Source organism: Schistocerca nitens, chromosome 2 (assembly GCF_023898315.1).
Source record: "Schistocerca nitens isolate TAMUIC-IGC-003100 chromosome 2, iqSchNite1.1, whole genome shotgun sequence".
Classification (NCBI taxonomy): Eukaryota; Metazoa; Arthropoda; class Insecta; order Orthoptera; family Acrididae; genus Schistocerca; species Schistocerca nitens.
Window position 1 is genome coordinate 938,138,252 of NC_064615.1, and position 23,597 is coordinate 938,161,848.

Below are 23,597 nucleotides of genomic sequence, written 5' to 3' on the forward strand. Positions count from 1 at the left end.
GAATGCTGCTTTTCACCAGTGATGTTCTTCGCAGGGAAGCGTAAGATGCCAGGCTGAATGGGAGTTTTCATCCCTACTTTCTCGTGGTAACCTCAGTGGCTGTTTATTGTTAAACTTTTCTCTTCTCCCCGTATGACGGAGGAGACGCGGCTGCCTGGCCCCACTTCACATACAGTAAAGACTTCTCTCTCCCGTAAATTGGGATGGAAACCCTTTGGCTGTTCTGTGAAATATATTTGCAGTGTGAATTCAGTACGCTGTTTTCTAGAAAAACAGCCCATTGGCCAATATAAATAGATATCAGGGAAGTGGGAACTTGGAGCTCAACTTTCTCAGAACTGAATGTGCCGGAGAAATGCACTGGATAACTTATGAAACAACTGGTAGGTGGGGCATTGGATAGTAGTTTTAAAAACATGTCTCGTTGGCCAATATTTAACAAAGCCTTCGGGTTGGTGGAATATTGTTTTGCCTGGGTTAGGTGCAGTGCAGAGGGGGAAGTGGAGGTCGTTTGTGACAGTCTTGAGGAGTACGCGGAAATGGGCACTTCGGATGAAAACATGGAAGCAGACACTCGGGGCTTAGAGATGTGGAACAGCAGTCGTCGGACATGTGGCAGAGTCCGCACTTGTATTTTTGAATGCCCATCGCTTGCTTGTTAATGATTAGTGACTGGCGGAGGACTCCAGGTTATGCAGGACTCGACACACCAACTCATCAACTAAGGTGAAATTACCTGGCAGCTGAGGCTAATCGGGAAGGAAACCATTTACTCGTTCTCTGGGTTCGTTGCATCTTAACTTGATCAGGTTTTGTCATTTAACAACTGATTTGAGATTCAAGGGCTCAGCCATGACCGAGCAAACTTTATATTTAGCACGTGAATTTTATTCGATTTTTCTGCGCCATCGGACCAGTCACTGTACACCCGTCCGCGGTTACGTGTTTTCGACAATGACGAATTGGGGTGATGGTCACTTCCAACCCATTTGTTCCTTGTAGGCTTTGCCAAAACAGTCCGCCTCCGATTGAAGTGCCTTTTAATGTTCAAAGTTGGTAGTTTCTCTCACTTTCCAAATTATTGCTCACATTAATGTGAGAATTTGCGTTCTTGATTATGTATGTGCTTATGAGCAATGATTGTAATCACCTGGCGTTCAACTGAGCCAAGAGTTTCAATCCAGTAGTTTGATGAAACCTCTCTTTCATTACTAAATGTCAATGCGCTTTTTCTAATACCCAACACTGGAGGCTCATTTACCAGGGTCGTTCTATTCACATCGTACAATCTGTTGCACGACAGAATCATTTACATACCTGAGGTCGTAGGAAGCGACTGTCTCTTGGTCGGTTCAGCCGGTATAGACCACACTGAAACGAATAGGTTCGTTAGCTAAGTTGGAATCGTACAATAAAACATATGATTGTGCTGCTTTGAGATGAAATTATTGGCACAGCAAAGGCAATTGAAACTTCTTATGGGTGGTGTTGCAGAGTGTTTGTTCTCTTACAGATATACACATCATTCCTGTGTAGTAACAAACGTGACAGTGCTTGATGTCTAGATCATTACAGATGACGAGCAAGTTCGTACTGAGGAAGGCTGTAAAAGGAAAGCAGCCTTGCCCTTTTTACAAGAATCGTACTTGTATTTACGTTAAACGATTTGGGCCGAAACTAAATAGGGATGGTCCACTTAGGAATTGAACTACGTTCCTCTAAAACGCAAGTCTGGTGTTCTAACGACTGCGCCATCTCGCTCGTCGTAGAAGAGGGCTCGGCCTCTGAAATCACCTTTTCCATTTGTTTCATGCGACGTTGTTAGCACGGATGCAGCAACTAGCCGTACACTTTCTAGTCCCAAGCAAACCGTGTTTGACGAAATGTGGTAAGAAGTTGATAACGCTATATTAGGACAGTGTGTTGCTTCAGGAAATCATCTGTTCGATTTCACGCACTGTTGTATTGTCATCTAGGCCATCAACGACACGACAGCTCCATAGTTTCCACTGTCGTTATTCAACACAGTGTTGAGCTTTCTGAGAGTTTCCTGGTGTATTAATTACTTGAAATGTTCTCGGGCGTAGCGTCGGCGCTTATTGACTAAACTGCACAATATTTATATGGGGTAACTACTCGTCATCTTCAGGATCGACTTCGATTGGCAGTCTTTCTTTTTTTCTTTCTTTTTATTTGGATTCGCCAAGAAGGGGACAGGCCGGAGTAACGAGATTTTTTGAAACAGATAAAAGCAAATGATAATTAATGATGATTACTGAAAAAAAAATCCGTGAACAATAATTATGATGTTTAAAACTCTGTAGATCATCTTGCAGTTAAAATATAATCATTGATGATAATATAAATGATGTAATGGTGTAATGGTAATGCTTGTGTTGCATGAGAATGATCATGGTTATGATGGATGTTCAATGGTGAGATCGACTATTGGTTCATGTGCAACCGCAGGTAGCGCAGGCAACAAGAGGTGGGGCTGCAACGCCATCACAGGGCAGTCGGAGTAACGAGCTGTGCCACTAAAAGGCGGACTTCTAGCTGCGGACACAAGTGCAGATGTGAAAGGTGTTGGAGGCCCTTACAGCTAAGTTGGCTTCTATTCCCTATCCGTGTTACCTCACTGAATTGGTTTGTCTGCGGTCGACGATGTCTTAGTGCCGCGAATTCTCGTTCCCATGCTTTGCTGAGACGAATCTTGCGTATCTATTACTTAAGTCGTTAGCTATATGCGTTTCAACTACTCATTTAATGTCGGAGTCGCAGTATGTGCAGACAGAAGTGATGAAGTTGTCCTCTCCATATACCATATCATGTACTGTAGCTGGACAGTGAACAGCAATAGCAGATTTTTCTGGTTACCACAGTCTAGTGTAACGTACATGTTTGTCGTATCCGTCTTTGGTAGTCTGACATCATCCGCCTCGCTAGCTGAGTGCTCAGCACGTCTGAATGCCATGTGTGGGACTGGGCTTCGATTCTTGCTTGGGTTGGAGGTTTTCTGCGCTCGGGAACTGAATGTTGTGTTGTCATCACTTCACCTCATCGACATGCAAGTCACTGAAGTGACGTCAGATAAAAAGACTTGCACCAGGCGGTCCATCTACCCAAAAGGGACAGCCGACCAAATTTTCCATACGCACATTTCATTTCAGTGCGACACATTTGACCAATGTACGTTTTTCTACACTGACACAGTATCGTGTTCATTACTGGTCCTCTCAGACCTAGGTCGTCTTTTACAGAACCTAGCATCGTTAGAACTCGCGATAGAAGTCGAATGAAACGATGTAGTCTATGTTTCTCGAACACCCTGCTGATCTCGAAAGACACACCGGCAACGTAAGGCATTAAGACCGTCGTTCTCGGTTTCTCCTAGCAGCTCTTGGGGTTTAATACAAGCTGATCGAAATGCATTGTATATTTCCTTGTCGGAGTACCGGTTCTGGACAGTCACCGAGCCAACTAAGCTCTGTTGATAAGCTCTCCGATTTGAGATAGCTCGAGCTCTATGAACCAGTATCGGAGCTCGTAGCTCTTAGAAACCAGTCGGTGTATCACGGTTTGCGGATCACAGTGTGATCCAAGGAGCTATCTTCTCTTCTACGACTCTTCGATTCTTGACGTCCAGAAACAGAAACAGAAACAAATACTCGGATGGAGGGAATTTTGATGTTTTAAAAAACGAAGCTTTCCTGCTCCATATCTCCAAACCACAAAAGTAGAATCTATATTACTACAAAAACAATAACATTTCAAAATCTCTGACTGAAGTTTTTTGTCTTCGAAGTGTTAAATAGTAAGGTTAGCAACTATGAGGGATAGAGGACTACTCACGGAAGCATCGTCGGTTTGATCGAAATATTGGTTGTTGAACAAAAACTAAGTCGAGTTAAGGAAGTGTTTGAAAAGATGAAGGATGTCCTCCTCCAGCTTAGTTCCTAAATGTTGCAGTGAATCCACCACAGACGCTCTTCATTCGAGGCGCAAGTTTTTTAGTCATAAACTGGCGAGTAGCAACAGATAGCTACAGTCGCAAGCGAAGATGACGAGCAGCTGCCTAGTGGAAATATTCTGCTGTCTAAACAATACGATCCGATGAACTTTTCAACCGCAGTGGTGTTGTTGGTCCATTTCATAAACTACATGGTTTCAGATCCAATTATGGATGGAAACACACAATGCTACTTATATCTACATCTGCATTTGCACTCCAGAAGCCATCATACAACCAATATGCTGATTACAGCAAGAAGAGAGTGTTGGTACCACTTTGTAAGACCCCAAATTTCTCTAAATATTGGTATATCATACTGACAATAGTATATTCCTTAACTTGCTTTACAATATAGATTCACCGACTTTTGCAAGTCTCTCCGCGATGCTGAACGCCATTCTTGTACCTTATCGCGTTGCAGATTGTCGAACGTCTTCGTGAGATTCTCAAGCTCAGTACGCGGAGTCCGTGACGCGTCATGTTTTGTATTTTCTTATATCTCTCCCGTAAATCCACCTTATTAAAATGGTCTCAGAGTGACGAACAATCCTCATGATTTCGTGTGTGAATTGCACTTCCTTAGGATTATTGCCACAAATCTGAGCAGCAACCACTTCACCTCACGAGTGATGCTCCAAGACACTTGACTGTTGCGACTGATTACGGTGGCTAATCAGCGATAGCGTAGTCTAAAAATATCAGACCTTCTCTGTATTTACGCGCGTTACATTACGTGACAAAATGTGAAGCACCTACAAGATATGCTCGGATGTCAATATGACTTCGTACACGAGCGCACTATTGGTAGGTATGAAATGATAAGAGTTGCAATTATCTGTGATTGGTAGACCGTCCACCATAGTGCACTAGTGTTTTGCGTTGTTAGTGTTGTTACGAGGCCTGGTGGGGTATACAATGGACGTGAACCGCGTCAGATACTGACCGATCAGTCTGAAGGAAACAGTGCTACCGCTTACTCGTGCGAGACAGCATTATCAGCACCTGAAAGGGTTTCAAAAAAAAAAAAAAAAAGGCTCTGAACACAATGGGACATAACTTCTGAGGTCATCAGTCCCCTAGAACGTAGGACTACTTAAACCTAACTAACCTAAGGACGTCACACACATCCATGCCCGAGGCAGGATTCGAACCTACGACCGTAGCGGTCACGCGGTTCCAGACTTAGGGCCTAGAACCGCACGGCCACTCCGGCCGGCTTAAAGGGTTTCAAAGGGACCTCACTGTGGGCCTCCATTTGGCCAACGGGTCGAATCGTGTAATATTTAGACTTGTAGAACATTCTGATGTGACAGCGGCCCAATATTGGCGTGCATGGAACCGTGTGGGTAGGAATACTCATCGTCAAGTTTCCGATCGATCGCTCGTGACCACCACAAGAAAGGATCGCCGTGTTGTGCACCGAGCACATCGTAACCCCACCGCATCTGAGACTACCACCCGAGGACATGTAACGGACTTCCTGCAACATCTTGTGTCAACCGAGAAGATGCTACGGATACCAGCAGCAGCCAGACTGGAAAATTATCGTCCCACACTCTGGCCGTCGTTAACACCGGAACGCAAACAATTGCTTTGGGATGATGCAGTGACTGGGAAGCGTGTACTGCTGATTAATGGCGTTTCATTGCGCTTAGTGATGGATTGCGGTTCTGCGCTAGCCAGGATGACCACATTCGGCGAGTACTGCACAGACTTTGGCAGATGTTCCGCTCTCCAAATGTTTTGTAAAGACACACTGATACCTGTTTGGTACAAAGTCTTAGATCCAGTCTTGAATATTTCATATGCCCGTGTTAGTTTCGTGACAGAAATTAGCCAAACGAATACCGAGTACTGCAGTAGGATGACGGTTGCTTATACTGGCGATTCCACGCTCTGGTTGACTGCCGGCCACCTTAGCCACAGTGGGTGCTAACAAGCACTAAAGCGCTATTCTACACCTTTCAAGGCCTCATTAGGCACATACTGTGGTAGTGATTGACTAGGAAACGGTACAATCCCCTTCCCTTAGAACTAAACCAGTACCACCAAAAAACGAAGGTATCATGTGTGATCCCAAACAGTGAACATGGGTTTTTGATAGGCACAACATTGGCTTCATTAGGAAGGGCAGTTTACAGTCTTTTGTCATCTCCATAGGGAGTTTAATGCTACAATGAAATCTGATGCTCTATACTCGCTCTACTTTCGGCGACGGCGTTAGTATCATCTACACAATACAGTATTTGCCTCTTTATGAACGGAAGGAAATATCAGACTCGAATAGGATTAAAATACAGTTAGTCTGTTCAGCTAGGGGTAAAGCAGAGAAAAATAATATCTTTAGGTAGAATTAACGCAAGATAACCACACGATTGATGAGATAGTTGAAACATAGTATTATCACACTATATCTTAATGCTCTTCCTTCGATCCTCGTGAACCAAAGATATTATTACTAGACTCTAGAAGCTAAATTACACCTGAAAATTCTTAATGCACATCATAATTTACGGGGTCAAAAGCAGAGGGGTACTGTACACTTCTTGAAGTTTTTAGAGAACTGAAGTTAAAATTCATAGGGTTTCAGAATTGTCCTGATATTTCAAAATGGTATTTCAACTGGTTTTACTATATGTGAGACATAAAAGTACTTTGTAGCATTTTATGTTTGCATGTTGGAATAACAGGTTAATATAAACAATCAGTTTTGTATCACAATTCGTAGATGTCTGTATGTACTTCCTTCCCTTTGATTCCAGAATGTTGTGAATTAAGAAGAATGTGATTTCTCTGTTATGTTTTATTATTGTTGGTTATCAGTTCATTTATCGTAAAATTGCTATGTACAGCTACAACAAAACATTTGTAATGCTTCATGAACACCAAAGCTTTTGTGGCTTACAGTAGTGATACAGAGTAGGGAAGAATACTTATTAATGCGTTATCGCATTACTTGTATCTTTTCACGTATTATAAAAGGTTATTTAGATAATATACCCATTTCGTGACATTTTGTAACAATTCCCTTTCGTTCACCATGGAGCAGCATAGAGTGGGATTTCGGTTGTCTCATTTTGTCACAACAATTTAGCGTACATTACCATGCTCTGGACGCACTGCTCTCATTTTTCTGGAAAATGTATCTTGTACCCCTTTGCTTCTGACCCCTCATTTTACATCCATTTACAAAATAAAATGGCGGGCCTTGTTTAAATCGCACGACAAACGGTCATGTAAGAGGTGCCAAATATTTTAGGCAAATATCTCGAAAAGATGGGCGTGTAAAATACTGTAGTAGTGCTCAAACAACAATCATAACAGAGACGGCATCCGTGTCGGCAGCAGCACCGCTGAATCTCGCCGGCACTGTCAGTTTTCGCGAACCCGCCTGTACCCGTGGACGAGAGCGGCGATGATAATTAAGACATATTCATTAGAGAGACATCAAGCAGAGACAAAAGGCAGCTAGCGGTCACTTGACGCGCAAGAAAGGCATTCATTATGTATGAGCAATTAATTAAGAAGTCCGTATCAGCGGCTTCGGAGAAGCGAGATTTGTATTTGGGCATGGCGCGGCGCGGCGCGGCGCGGCGAGGCGATCGGCCGGACCACAAAGAAACGGCACGGTCGGAGCCGCGAGGCGGGCTTTTTAGACGCCTCCACATTGATTCCCGGCCTGCTCATTTCAATCGTCTAATTTGGTAACGGAGGGGGCCAGTATGGCCGCGACGCGGGGGGCATATTAAACACGGCTGCTGCGGGCGTCCGACTCTTTATGGGGAGCCGGGGGGCGAGCACTGCGAGGGGGCCGGAGCTGCGGCGAGTTTCAGGTGGCGTGCGACCGGCCGGTGGGGCTTAAGTGAACCGTCAAGGCAGCGCCGGCGCTGCTACACTTCGGACACGGATGCGATTGAGAGGCAGAGCAGTAGTCGCACAGCCGCATTAGACTGAGGTGACAAAAGTCATGGGGTATCTCTTAATATCGTGTCAGACCTCCTTGTTCAAAAGGCTCTAAGCACTATGGGACTTCACATCTGAGGTCATCAGTCCCCTAGAACTTACAAGGGAACCTCCCCATCGCACCCCCCTCAGATTTAGTTATAAGTTGGCACAGTGGATAGGCCTTGAAAAACTGAACACAGGTCAATCGAGAAAACAGGAAGAAGTTGTGTGGAACTATGAAAAAAAAAGCAAAATATACAAACTGAGTAGTCCATGCGCAGGATAAGCAACATCAAGGAATATATGAGCTCAGGAGCGCCGTGGTCCCGTGGTTAGCGTGAGAAGCTCCGGAACAAGAGGTCCTTGGTTCAAGTCTACCCTCGAGTGAAAAGTTTAATTTTTTTGTTTTCAGACAGTTATCAAAGTTCAGGTACTCACACATAATCAACTTCGCTCTCCAAAATTCCAGGACATGTTCAGATTTGCTTGGACATATGCAGGATTTGACGGTCTACACACGGAAAAATTTAAAAACGTTAAAAACATATGTTTTGACAGAGCACAGGGAAAACTGTGCGACTGTGAAACTGTTGCATTCATTTGTTGCAGTTTATGTGACAAACTTTTTTGGGAGTGATTATCACATCCACAAGAAAACCTAAATCGGGAAAGGTAGAAGAATCTTTTTACCCATTCGCCAAGTGTACAAGTTATGTGGGTCGACAACATATTCCTGTCAAGTGGAGCACATGCCGTCACCAGTGTCGTATAGAATATATCAGACGTGTTTTCCTGTGGAGGAATCGGTTGACCTATGACCTTGCGATCAAATGTTATCGGTTCCTATTGGAGAGGCACGTCCTTTCGTCTACTAATCGCACGGTTTTGCGGTGCGGTCGCAAAACACAGACACTAAACTTATTAAAGTGAACAGAGACGTCAATGAATGAACGGACAGATCATAACTTTGCGAAAATAAAGAAATTAAAATTTTCACTTGAGGGAAGACTTGCACCAAGGATCCCTCGTTCCGCAGGTGCTCACGCTAACCACGGGAGCACGGCGCTGCTGAGCTCACAATTTCCTAGATGTTGCCTATCCTGCACATGGACTACTCAGTTTGTATATTTTGCTTTTTTTTTTCATAGTTCCACACAACTTCTTCCTGTTTTCTCGATTGATCTGTGTTCAGTTTTTCAAGGCCTATCCACCGTGCCAACTTATAACTAAATCTGAGAGGGGTGCGATGGGGATGTTCCCTTGTTAGAACTACTTAAACCTAACTAACCTAAGGACATCACACACATCGTCCGCCCCCGGTAGCTGAGTGGTGCCGGCACGGTAGCTCAGCGTGTTCGGTCAGAGGGTTTAACTACCCTCTGTAATAAAAAACTGAGTGAACGGATCAACGAACAACCTGAACGGGTGTCATAAGACGTCCGCTCTCAACATATACAACGAACAAAATAGAACAAAATGAGATCTACAAAGAATAGCCGGCACGGTAGCTCAGCATGTTCGGTCAGAGGGCTGCGTGCTCTCTGTAATAAAAAAAACTGAGTCAAGGAACCAACGATTAATTTGAACGGATGTCTTGTGGCGTCCGCCCCGACGAAACGCAACGAACTATATCGAACAAAATGAGTAAAAAAAAAAAGTGGTCAGCGCGACAGAATGTCAATCCTAAGGGCCCGGGTTCGATTCTCGGCTGGGTTGGAGATTTTCTCCGCTCAGGGACCGGGTGTTGTGTTGTCCTAATCATCATCATTTCATCCCCATCGACGCGCAAGTTGCCGAAGTGGCGTGAAATCGAAAGACTTGCGCCTGGCGAACGGCCTACCCGACGGGAGGCCCTAGTCACACGACATTATTATCACACACATCCATGCCCGAGGCAGGATTCGAACTTGGGACCGTAGTAGCAGCGCGGTTCCGGACTGAAGCGCCTAGAACCACTCGGACACAACGCCCAGCAGACCTCCTTGTGCCCGGTATACTGTGGCAACCCGATGTAGCTTGGACTCAATAACTTGTTGGAAGTTCCGTGCAGAAATATTGAGCCATTCTGCCTCTATAGCCGTTCACAATTGCGATAGTGTTGCCTATGCAAGATTTCGTGCGCAGACCGACCTCTCCATCATGTCCCATAAATGTTCGATGGGATTGATTTCCGGTGCTCTGGGTGGCCATATCATTAGTCAGAATTGTCCAAAATGTTATTCAAGCCAATCGCGAACATTTATGGCCCTGTGACGGCGCATTGTCATCCAAAAAAATTCCCTCATTGTATGGGTACATGAAGAGCAAATGGTCTCAAAAAAATGTTCAAATGTGTGTGAAGTCTTATGGGGCTAAAATGCTAAGGTCATCAGTCCCAAAGCTTACACACTACGTAAGCTAAATTATCCTAAGGACATGCGCGAGGGAGGTCTCGAACCTCCGCCGGGATCAGCCGCACAGTCCATGACTGCAGCGCCTTAGACCGCTCGGCGGCAAATGGTCTCCAAGCAGCCGAATAAAACCATTCATTTGTAAGTAATAGATATCAGCTATCAGTCGTCCTTTATCAATTTTATTGGCAAATCTAGATTTCAGCTAGAAACTAGCCATTCTCAATGCACTATCATTTTCGATCAGTACATGTAATGCCTGTTGGTCGGGCTTCATCCACAGTTCAATGATAGTGCACTGAGAATGGCTAGTTTCTAGCTGAAATCTAGATCTGCCAATAAAATTTAAAAAGGACGAATGATAGCTGAAATCTATTATTTACAAGTCAATATAACAGTCGCTGAGCGGTCTATTCGGCACGTTGTTGGGCCCATCTGTAGCGCGCTGCATGGTGTCGTGGTTGCAAAGACGGACTTCGCCATGGACGTCGGGAGTGAAGTTGCGCGTCATGCAGCCTATTGCGCACAGTTTGATTTGTAACACGACGTCCTGTGGCTGCACGAAAAGCGTTATTGAACATGGTGGCGTTGGTGTCAGCTTTCCTCCGAGCCATAATGGAATGAATGGAAGGTAACCTGATGAAAACCATTTCAGTTGGACCAGAAAACCCCATACAATCCTTGTAAACAGCGCCCACACCTTTATGGAGCCAACCCCAGGTTGTTAACAACTGAGTGTGGAGTATGCTCCACACTCGAATCTTACCATCGGCTCTTACCAACTGAAATCGGGACTCATCTGACCAGGCCATGGTTTTCCAGTCATCTATTCTCGAACCGAAATGGTCACGAGCCCAAGAGAAGCGCTGCGGGCATATGCTGTATAGCAAAGGCACTCGCGACCGGTATCTGCTGCCAGAGCCCATTAACGCCAACTTTCGCCGGGCTATCCTAATAGATACTTTCGTCGTACGTCCCACATTGATTTATGCTGGTATTTCTCGCAGTACTTCTTGTATAATAGCACTGACAGTCCGGCCCCGGTAGCTGAGTGGTCAGCGTGACGGAATGTCAATCCTAAGGTCCCGGGTTCGATTCCCGGCTGGCTCGGAGATTTTCTCCGCTCAGGGACTGGGTGTTGTGTTGTCCTAATCATCATCATTTCATCCCCATCGACGCGCAGGTCGCCGAAGTGGCGTAAAATCGAAAGACCTGCACCAGGCGAACGGTCTACCCGACGGGAGGCCTTAGCCACACGACATTTCATTTCATTTAGCACTGACAACTCTACGCAAACACCACTGCTTTCAGGCGTTAAGCGAAGGCCGTCTGCCACTGCGTTGTCGTTGGTTAGAGGTAGTGGTGAAACCTGGTATTCTCGGTAAACATTTGATACGGTGGATCTCGGAATGCTGAATTTCTTTATCATTTCCGAAATTGAATGTCCTCCCATGCGTCTAGCTCCAACTATCATTCAGCGTTCAATGTCTGTTAATACCAGTCACGCGGTCATAATCACACAGGAAACCCTTTCACATAAATCACGTAAGTACAAATAACAGCTCCACCAATTCATTACGCTTTTATAACTTGTGTACGCGATACTACACCAACTTCATATGTGCATATCGCTACCCCATAACTTACCTCAGTGTAAATGAGCGCCGCACTATTTATGACTGTGTTTAGCCCTACACGCACACCACTGGTATCTTGCAGAGGGATCTGAAAGTCGAACAGCGAACAAATTTGAAGCGGAATATGACGCTGCCTAAAAGTTCAGATTTTTTCATCCATATGGAAGTTACAGTTTTTGGCGTGCAAGCCATATTCCAATTAAGGCTCAGCATGCTCCTCTGGTTCCAAGTCAACTACAAGGAGGGTCTCCCTCAGCTGTAGTGCAGTGTACGAATCTGAAGGTGACAAATTTTCTTGAACTGAAACGCCGATCAATACTTCTGTGTGACGTCAGTTACTGGTTTGGTAACTTCATAGTGAGCATATTTCCATTGTCGTGTCTCTTTGATTTTCTGCAATGTCTCCCGAAAGAACAGCGTGTCTGTATAAAGCTTTGGTTTAAACTTGGAAAAACGGCTGCAAAAAGGCACCAAATAATGAAGCGAGGTGTTGGACACCATTTAAAGTCAGACACAGAAAACGACTGGTATAAGTTTTCAAGATGAGGGGAAGATGCCGATTGTTTATAACTACCGTTCCTGTGGGCCTAACTGGATGTGAGAAACATTGTAGAAATGTATGTGGCACGACTTTTTCAAGACGAAAAACGCCGTATTGATTCGAAGTCTGAAGTGAAGATGAATAACTGCTTCTAAACGATCCATCTCTGATGACTAAGGTAGGGGTTATGGCTATGACACTGAAATTATGCGGCAGTATACAGAATAGAAAAGTCCTTCTTCAACTCGGCCAAAAAATCCCTAGAGACCAAGAGTAACAGTAGGTCCTTTTTAATTTGTTTCTCTTCTTTTTAATGTTGATGCGACTGTTCATGAAACGTTCTTCCCATCGGTCCACAAACAGTTATATCGCGGTTTTCTGAAACGATTGAGGGAGGACATGAGAGGGAAACGTCCACTGAAAATTAGATACCACACAACGGAAATTCACGACCACATACGACCTTCGTTAATCACATGTTTTTGACTAATTGTAAGGACTAGAAGACGGTTGTTCCTCAGACGCCGCACTTAAGAGACGTAGCTCCGTGTGACTTATTCATCCCAACGTGAAAATGAAGGGTGAGAGTGAAGATTTGACGCTGTGAAGAGAATATGATCGCTCCAGCATTAGCGATTTTGAACTGAAGCTTGAAATGCAGCGCAGACTTCAATGCGAAACATTTTTCATAGTTTCTAAAATGAAACTCTGTCTGGAAATATGGCAGAAAATCCAAAGACATTGTGTTCGTATGTAAAGTATGTCAGTGGCAAGATAAAATCAATACCTTCAGTGGAGTGTACCATAGCGATAGTAATGCTACAGACGACAACGCCACTAAAGCGGAGTTACTAAATACGGTTTTCCGAAATTTGTTCACCAAAGGATACGAAGTCAATATTCCAGAATTCGAACCAAAACGACTGTAAACATAACTAACTTGTAAGTGGATATCATCGATGTAGGGTCCCTTAATAAAGACAAGGCCTCTAGTCCACATTGTATACCAACTAGGCCGTTTTCAGAGTATCCTGACACAGTAGCTCCGTACTTAACAATCACATTCAACCGCTCGTTCAACAAAAGAGCCGTACGTATAGACTGAGACGTTGCACACACCACACCAGTACTCAGGAAATAGCAGATCTGCTGAAAAACAGACTTATGTCGCTGACGTCGATTTGCAAAAGAATTTTAGAACATATATTGTGTTCGAACATTATCAGTTACCTCTAACAAACCTGCTTATTGGCAAATAGTCAGCACGGATTCAGAACACATTGTTCCTGAGAAACGTAACTAGCTCTTTATTCACACCATGCGATGTGCGCTATCGACAGTGAATGTCAAACTGATTAGGTATTTCTCGATTTCCAGAAGGCTTTCGACACCGTTCCTGAGAAGAGACTCCTAATCAAATTGCCTGTCTGTGCAGTATTGTCTCAGCTGTGGTCCTGTATTAGAGATTTCCTGTCAGAAAGGCCACAGTTCATAGTAACTGTCGCAAAGTCATCGAGTAAAATAGAAGTGATATCTGGACTCCCCCAAGAAAGTGTTAATGGCCCTTCGCTATTACTAATCTATATAAACGATTTAAAGACAATATGAGCAGACTTATTAGATTGTTTTCAGATGATGCTGCCATTTATCGTGTGGTAATATCATCAGGATCAACGATAATTGAAAATGTCTAGACAAGATATGTATGCCGGCCGGGTGTGGCCGTGCGGTCTAGGCGCTTGAGTCTGGAACCGCGTGACCGCTCCGGTCGCAGGTTCGAATCCTGCCTCGGGCATGGATGTGTGTGATGTCCTTAGGTTAGTTAGGTTTAAGTAGTTCTAAGTTCTAGGGGACTGATGACCACAGCAGTTAAGTCCCATAGTGCTCAGAGCCATTTGAGCCAAGATATGTATGTTGTGCAAAAAGTGGCACAAAAAAGAAAAGTGTGAAGTCATTCACATGCCTACTACAAGGAATTCGTTAAATTTCGGTTACACGATTAATCACACAAATCTAAAGCAAGTCAATTCAGCTTAATAATTAGGAATCACAGTTGCAAATAATTCACACTGAAACGATTACATAGATACCGCTATGGGGAAAGCGAAACAAATACTGAGTTTTAATTGCTGAACATGCAGAAGATACAACGATTATACTAAAGAGACTGCGTACACTTGGATTATATGTCCTCTTCTGGAGTGCTGCTGCATGGTATGGGATCCTTAACAGATAGGATTGACGGAGGATAACGGAGAAGTTTCAGAAAGGCAGTTCGTATGATAAGCGAGCTGGAGCGGCAGTCATGAAAACAAAGGCGGTTTCGTAGTGGAGGGATCTTTTCAGGAAATTTCAGTCAACAACTTTCTCCTCCGAATGCAAATATATACTGAAGAGCTAAAGAAACTAGTACACCTGGGCCACCGCGAGCACGCAGAAGTGCCACAGCATGGAGTCGACTAATGTCTGAAGTAGTGATGGGGGGAACTAACGCTATGAATCCTACAGGGCTATCCATAAATCCGTAAGGGTATGAGGAGGTGGAGATCTGTTCTGAAACAGCAAGGTGCAAGGCATCCCAGATACGCTCAATAATATTTGAGGAGTTTGGTATCTAGCGGAGGTGTTGAGCCGGCCGGTTTGGCCGAGCTGCTCTAGGCGCTTCAGTCTGGAACCGCGAGACCGCTACGGTTGCAGCTTCGAATCCTGCCTCGGGGATGAATGTGTGTGATGTCCTTAGGTTAGTTAGGTTTAAGTAGTTCTAAGTTCTAGGGGATTGATGACCTCAGATGTTAAGTCCCATAGTGCTCAGAGCCATTTGAACCACTTTTTGAACCGGAAGTGTTGAAATTTAGAAGAGTGTTCCTGGAGCTACTCTGTAGCAGTTCTGGACGTGTGGGGTGTCGCATTGTCCTGCTGGAATTGCTCAAGTCCGTCGGAATGCACGATGGACATCAATGGATGTACGTGATGAAACAGGATGCTTACGTACGTGTCACCCATCAGAGTCGTATATAGACCTATGAGGCGTCCGATACCACTCCAACTGCACCCGCCCCACACCATTACAGAGCCTCCACCAGCTTGACAAGTCCCTGCTGACGTGAAGGGTCCATGGATTCATGAGGTTGTCTCCATATCCGCACACGTCCATCCGCTCGATGCAATCTGAAACGAGACTCTTCCGACCAGGCAACATGTTTCCAGTCAGCAACAGTCCAATGTCGGTATCGACGGGCCGAGACGAGGTGTAGAGGTTTGTGTCGTGCAGTCGTCAAGGGTACACGAGTGAGCCATCAGCTCCGAAAGCCTATATCGATGATGTTTCGTAGAACGGTTCGCATGCTGACACTTGTTGATGGCTCAGAACTGAAATCTGCAGCAATTTGCGGAAGGGTTGCATTTCTGTCACGTTGAACGATTTTCTTCAGTCGTCGTTGGTCCCGTTCTTGCAGGACCTTCTCCCGGCCGCAGCTATATCAGAGATTTGATGTTTTACCGGATTCCTGATATTCATGGTACACTCGTGAAAGAATCGTACGTGAAAATCCCCATTTCATCGCTACCTCGTAGATGCTGTGTCCCATCGCTCGTGCGCCGACCATAACACCACGTTTAAACTCACTTAAGTCTCGATAACCTGCCATTGCAGCAGCAGTAACCGATCTAACAACTGCACCAGACACTTGTTTTATATAGGTGTTGCCGACCGCAGTGCCGTTTTCTGCCTGTTATACATATCTCTGTTTTTGAATACGGATGCCTATACCAGTTTCTTTGGCATTTCAATGTGTTTCGTTTACACCCACCTGTGCAAGAAGGAATGATTATCATAATAAAATAGGAGAAATCGGAGTTTGCACGGAAAGACTGAATTTTTCCTTTACCCTGGGCGATGTTTGACAGTGAAGTGATAGAGAATTAGTCTCAAGATGGTTCGATGAAAATTTGCCAGGGGGTTAATTGTGAATGGCAGAGTAGCCTTGAAGATGTAGATGCAGATCACAAAGGATTCTAAACGCCCTAACTAAGAATTCCAGGTGGCTTTTCAAAGGAAGCAGTGAAAGTGTTGTTAATAAAAATTCTCTATTTAAACTAAACTGCATGTGACTGCTTTAGTCTTTAATAAAACTTTCATCTGACTGCGTATTTAACTGAACTGAAGTTTATCTGACTGCATGAAAATATTGTTGGAAAATTAATACTCAAAATGCACATCTGACTGCATGAAAGTTTAGTGGTAAAAATAAATGAAAGTCACCAACCTGCATCTGACTGCGTCTGTGGACTTAGCTCGTGCACTCCTTCTCGTTTAGCCGATAATAAAACATATATTCAACTCAGCCGTAGTGCAATGGCATAAAATTGTCATTCTAGATAACTTTACTCATTTGGGCCCTGTTTGTTACTTAATAAAAATTCTGTCCGGATCTGAATAATTTGCGAACTGTGCAATGGCATATAGATTATTTTACTCTCATAAATGAAATTATTAGCTTTACTCATGGGAACTTTACTTTAATGTACCTTTTGGTTCAATGCAAGCACAGGATGCGGAGAACGACATAAGGTGTGAGATGAAACTCTAATTTTATCTAAAAAATATTTATTGTTCAAACTTTTAAGGCACATGTGAAAAACTAAAAAAACTTCTATAGCATGGATTTGCGAGAAAGTTTCACAAAACGCTTATTGCATCAACAATGGGATTTCTATCTAGCTTTTAGACATTATTTAACCAAAGAAAACCTATTTTATTAATTATTCTTTCTAGTTTCCCCAGGTATGTGCCGAGTTTCGCTCAATATATAGCTTATTATGTGCGTAGCGCCAATTCTTACTTTGATGCTGTCACGAGCCGGCTGCCTCCTGCAGGCATCTAGCTCCGACTCGAAACACGTCTGCTGTCTCTGCGCATCTCCTCACCACTACTCAAACTTTTACCGCGTGCACCTAGCTCTGTTAGCTGTCAAAGATCTTACTACTCGAAGATGTACTACTCGTCCAACCTTGCGGTTGGGAACTATCGACATTTTTCACTGGTTCTATCCTGACCGAATCTCAGCACATACCTTTCAGCAGGAACGTTGGCATTGGTGTACTCCCTGACTAAGGCATTAATGCGATTTTATAGTGGAGAATAAAATCTAGGAATGTCCTAATAATTACAATTAATATATTTCTGGACCTTTTGGACACTACCTCGTTTAAGGATCACGAATCAGTGTCTACAGAATGCATAATTCCGTAATGCATATATTATTTAATGAACAACATGCTGCAAGCAGAGTAAAGATCCATGCTCTATTGCATCTCGAGAAGCAAAGAACACGTCTGAAGGAGCTCTGTTCTCACAAATTAGGCACCAACCAGTCAGAAATCACGTTATGAACTGTTCAAAAATGTGTGAAATCTTATGGGACTTAACTGCTAAGGTCATCAGTCCCTAAGCTTACACACTATTTAACCTAAATTATCCTAAGGACAAACACACACACTCATGCCCGAGGGAGGACTCGAACCTCCGCCAGGACCCGCCGCACAGTCCATGACTGCAGCGCCTGAGACCGCTCGGCTAATCCCGCGCGGCACTTTATGAACTGCCTACCTAATTTCACATTCCTGAGTTTGAAGACATGGTTACAAAAGAGGTGAGGAATACAGTGTTCAAAAAATTACCGTAGCATAATAGGAAAAAAAGTTTCCTTAACGGCTTCAGGTGTGGTCTTCCTTTAAATGAGGAAGAAATTAGTTACACGTTACAGCTGTTCAAAAATGCTTCAAGTGGCTCTGAGCACTATGGGACTTAACATCTGAGGTCATCAGTCCCCTAGAACTTAGAACTAATTAAACCTAACTACCCTAAGGACATCACACACATCCATGCCCAAGGCAGGATTCGAACCTGCGACCGTAGCGGTGGAGCGGTTCCAAACTGTAGAGCCTAGAACCGCTCGTCCACTCCGGCCGGTCACTTTACAGCGGACAGTATTCATTGTCATCCTGTACAATACACGTGTTAGTTATGTCGGCACTGAGAATGCATTCAAGAGAAAGTAAGATGTGATCCGTGAAATAAGTCCACAACCAATAGGCTGTATAGGTTACAGAAGAAAGGATATATGATAGATGCAGCCAAAAGTAGTCGACGAGCCAGTTGCATAGTCTGTAAATGCCAGGAAATCTGTGCGATGTCTATCTAACCAGACCGACCTCTCAGTTGGTAGTACCAACACGGCATTAAGTAAGTTTTTGTATATACGTCTGTACAGAATTCGTGCTGTTCATAATTTGGTACCGGAAGACATTGCTGAATGTTAATGGTTCATTTCATATGTAAAAGCCCAAAGCGGGAGACCTCAAAAAATGCTTTTGTTATGATGAGGCTTGGTTCCACCATGACAGATACGTGAATCCATAGGATACTCGCACTCGACTACAGAAAAATCATATCAGCTGCTCGAGTCCCCTGTGGAGCGAATCTTCATCACAGACGTTCAAGGCAAGATAATCGCTAACCATGTGCAGTATTAGTGGACTGAACAGGGCACCGTCACGGCTCATACACCCAACGACACCATGACTATCGTGGAGCAACGTTGTCCTGGACAGATGGTTTGGAAGGGGGGTGGGGCGGTTGTCCTGCCGGTATCCTGATTTATCCCCACTTAACTTTGTCCTGTGGGGATATCTCCATGATGATATGCCTACAAATGCACCCTCACACGGTTACCGAATAAACTGAACAATTCGTAACTGCAAGTCCTCAAAAGGAATTACCATATCGGTTTAATATGAAAGCTCTTATTCAGTTACATGGTCACTTACAACAACTTTTGTAACGTAGTTATTTTGGCATAACACTGTGTGACTTCGTGAACAACACGACTCATTAGGCCAAGCATTAATTAGACTATCAGTATTACCAAAAATACAGAGCGTATCAGACAGGTAGTTTTGTTGGTGGAATACAAGATTTACGCAGTCACGTTTTCCGTAGTATCAGCACTACCAGATTTGACTTGACGACAGAAGACCACTCGTTTTCTCGTGCTTCCTCGTCCGCCTTAGGGTAAGGGCGTGCCCATTTACGCTGCCGACTGCACAACTTCTCTAAGAAATGGCTGTTTTGGCTCCCGCGGATGATAACAAGCATCAAAGCTCTGTTACGCCTCGTTCATGATCATATTAGGCTTACTCAACGGTGGTGATTAATTAGGCAAACAATCACTTCTTCTACAGGTAAAGTATGAATTCAGAAATTAAGATAGCATACGTAATCTCGTACAATGGCTGTTGATTTACGATACACAGAACAGCCGAATCACTGAGCAGGGTTTTTGGCTGGCGTGATAATGTAGGAGGGGGGGAACGTGGAAGTTAAGCGTCTTTTGTCAATACCATGGCAAATAAAATGATGGAATAGGTACAGCTCCTCGATACTCGTTCTTACACCTGGCGCTGCAGTAATGCCATCTACACAAAACAGTAGTTGCTTCTTTCTAAACTGATAGAAATACCAGAATGAAAGCAGAATGAATTACAGTTTCTGGGCTCACAAAGGAAAAGACCAAAGAAAAAAATATTCTTAAGCAGTAGAGAGAAAACGGACGTAGTTTTTATGAAGTGTACCGCCTTCACTGTTGATGAGATACGTGAAATAAAATCTCAGCGTATTATACAGTACATTTAATGTTTTTCTTTAGAGCCTCATGAACCAGATGTATAAATAGTAACAATAGCTGAAGCAGACGCGAAATTGCGTTGCAACTATCATAAATTGCAGCCATTTAAGTAATAAAATGGTTATTCTCAAATGGCTTTTCTCAGACAGTAATCCCTTTTGTTTCCTGTAAGTCATGGTCCACGAATCTGCTAGTGCTCCTCCGGATATTTGTGTGAATAACATCCATCTACTGTGTGAGTAGTTGAGCAATACACTATTGTAACAGCACAGTCGTAACCGATTCGTCACCTCTTGAATAGTGTGTGATGAATATGTTCTAGAAATGTTGCTGAAAATGTCGTCCGTTTACATTACTGTAAAACTGTCATCTGCGTGCTGATGGTTGTCAGACGCCTTCAAAACAAACAGGTGTTTCACAGGTAATGGCTTAAACTTCAGCCAAACGGAAAACCAAAGTTATTTAAGTGCCTATCGGTGTCTCGTTCTCCAAATGCTCCATTTGGACCCCTAGCGGGGAAACGGAACGCCAGTGGTATTTTTGTCGCATAAAGAAAGTGGTTTTTTTCTATTGAAACGTCCCCTTTGAAATATTATACATGACGGTGCTTAAACTGACACACAATATTTTTAGCGCAACGCAATCTGACTTTCAAAAATCCCTACAAAAGAATGGCCCTGACTAACATTAACCTATACCTTTCACAAATCACTTACTTCACCAAAAATCTTCGTTACTCGAACTACTGCAATACAGCGAGCGCCACTACTGCCAGCTAAATAAAAGATTCAAACTACTGAAGGCACTAACTACTGCTAGGCATAGTTAGCAAATGGAAGATTTTGATAGAGAACAAACAATGTATTTACCTTAATAGCGTTCAAAAGTCATAATATATATAGCAGTTCATGACATCCAGTCCTACAAATTTCAAAACTCCGACATTTCTCTCCCCACATCCACCACTGTTGGCGGCTCACCTCCAACTGCGCAACGCTACGCGATGTTAACAGCCAACTGCCCAACACTACAATAGCCAACAACAATGCAAACCAGCCGCAGACTGCTCACAGCACAGCCAGTGATTTTCATACAGAGCGCTACGTGACGTTACCAATATAAAAACCTAAACGAAAATACTTTTTTGGCCAAACCATTTTCTTATAGCTTCTCAATGCATTTCTTTCAATTCATCACAACTTGTTCTCTTATATGGCCTACCCCATCTTAAGCTAACTTAAATCTACTGAGCCCAGATGCTAAACTAAGGAACGAGGCAATGCAGCAGCACAAAACAATTAACACAAACAGCAATGACAAAAAATGCCAATTTGCAAAGCAAGCAGCAGTAAATCTAAATTAACAGATAAAATGCAACATTACAACTAATATGAGCCAATGTGCAGCAACAAGAAAAATAAATCAGTAGTAAAACTGGCTTAACGGAGTAATACAAAGTTAAATTTAGTAGCACTACGCCTGGCACACAGCAGCAGCAAATGCAAGAACTTATACCTAAACATGACAAAGCCCAAGCAGAAAAAATATTACACTAAAGATAACAATGCAGATAAGGGAAATGTCTATTCACATCTTAATGTCTATGTAATTAAAGTGGTGCACCACAAAAAGTAATTCTACAAAAAATTACCAAGTACTTGAAAAGACAATTATATATGCAGTTACTGTTATTAGTCCCTTCTTATTGTTCTTCCCATTCCAAGAGCTCCTTTTTCGAAGAATGTGGATCAGAAAATAATTATTTAATAGATCTGTTGACAGAAAGTGTTCACATTAGCAAATGCATTTAATTTTATTTTATAAAAGGAATGATGCAACACACCTGGAAAACAGATATCAAATAAAATAAGCAACTATGTACAAAGTAAAGCATAAAATAATCATTCAGTAGTCATGAGGCATTTCATAAGTTAGTAGAAATTCTTTCAATTCTCGTTGAAAGACACTTGTCATAATCAGACGTGCAGATGTACGAATATTTCCCATCAGTTCATAAGCATTTCAGTAAGTAGCACAAAGTACGAGTAATCATATGTTTTCAAGTAATGAGCGTGTCATATTTGCGATGCTTTCTACAAAGGAATGTCAATAGCGAGGTTAATGGTCTCTTTTCTTTTCCACCTGTGCCTCTGAAAGGCATACACTAACGGCTTTTTCCCAGGCAACTATCGCGCACCTGGGTGCCCACCACGCATTACGTGAAGGTCACTTAACTCTCCTACCGAAATATTTACGACAGGCATTTGCGCTACAGTGACAGTCCCATTTAAAAAATTTCACAGGTCGAGAATTTGCGTTACAAATGTGTAGAAACAAAATCCAATAAATACAACAGTGTCCAAAAAATTTTCAGTGGCACTGTGATACATTCACACATGTGCACACATTTCATAATTCTAAAGTACGATTCTTGGTTTCCAACATCCTTCTCCACAAATCAGAGTCCCTAACCACTACTCATTATTCCTTACCTTATTATACATATACATATTCGTCGACACTTCTTCAATATTTCATCATAAGAAATACGTAGCATGATCAAATTCCTCATATACTGTAGCATCATCTTATTGATCATAAACATACCTCAACAGCATAATACATATCGTCGTCGTAATAATATCATAACATCTCAGTCAATTCTCAAAATCGTCGTAGCTTCCTCCAATAATTTCAAAACCTAAAAAAAATTCTCTGCTCATTTCAGTAGTGTCATCTACCTCAAACATACTTTAAAATCATGATCCCATACCATATACATCATTCAAAGCTATCATAGTATCACAATGGTTCCGAAAACATATGAACAGTTCACAAAGTACAGACAAAATACGATTTCATAAATGTGAAGTTATCCAACTGTGTAATTGTGTAAACATGTATCACTGATGTAGTAAAAAAAATGTTTGTCTCTCAGTTAAATGGTCAGATAGCTGTGTAATTTATGTGTTAGAGCAATATGGTACCGATGTGTAAAGTTTTATAAGCAAATACCATACTAGCTAGGGCTCCTTGTGCTTGCCGGACACATAGTACACAATGTAGGCGTGTACCCCCTGAGGATTTATGTAATTATACCCTCAGGTGTTACAGAATACAGCAATGGAATGAAATGTATCACGGAAAACCTTTGTTTCATTGTAATTAAAAAATCTTTAAAAATAAATGTTTTAAGTACAAAATTAATCACTCAAATGCATGTCCTGTAGCGCTAAACTGTGCGTCTTGTTGTAACATAATCTCTGTCATTATGTAAGGGTAAAAAATGTGCCAAGTGTCGTAATTATCGTCGTCCGTAAGCAAAGTTCTGTGAAAGTCAATGTACTTACCTCATGATAAACAAAAGTGAAATGCTTTGTGTATAGA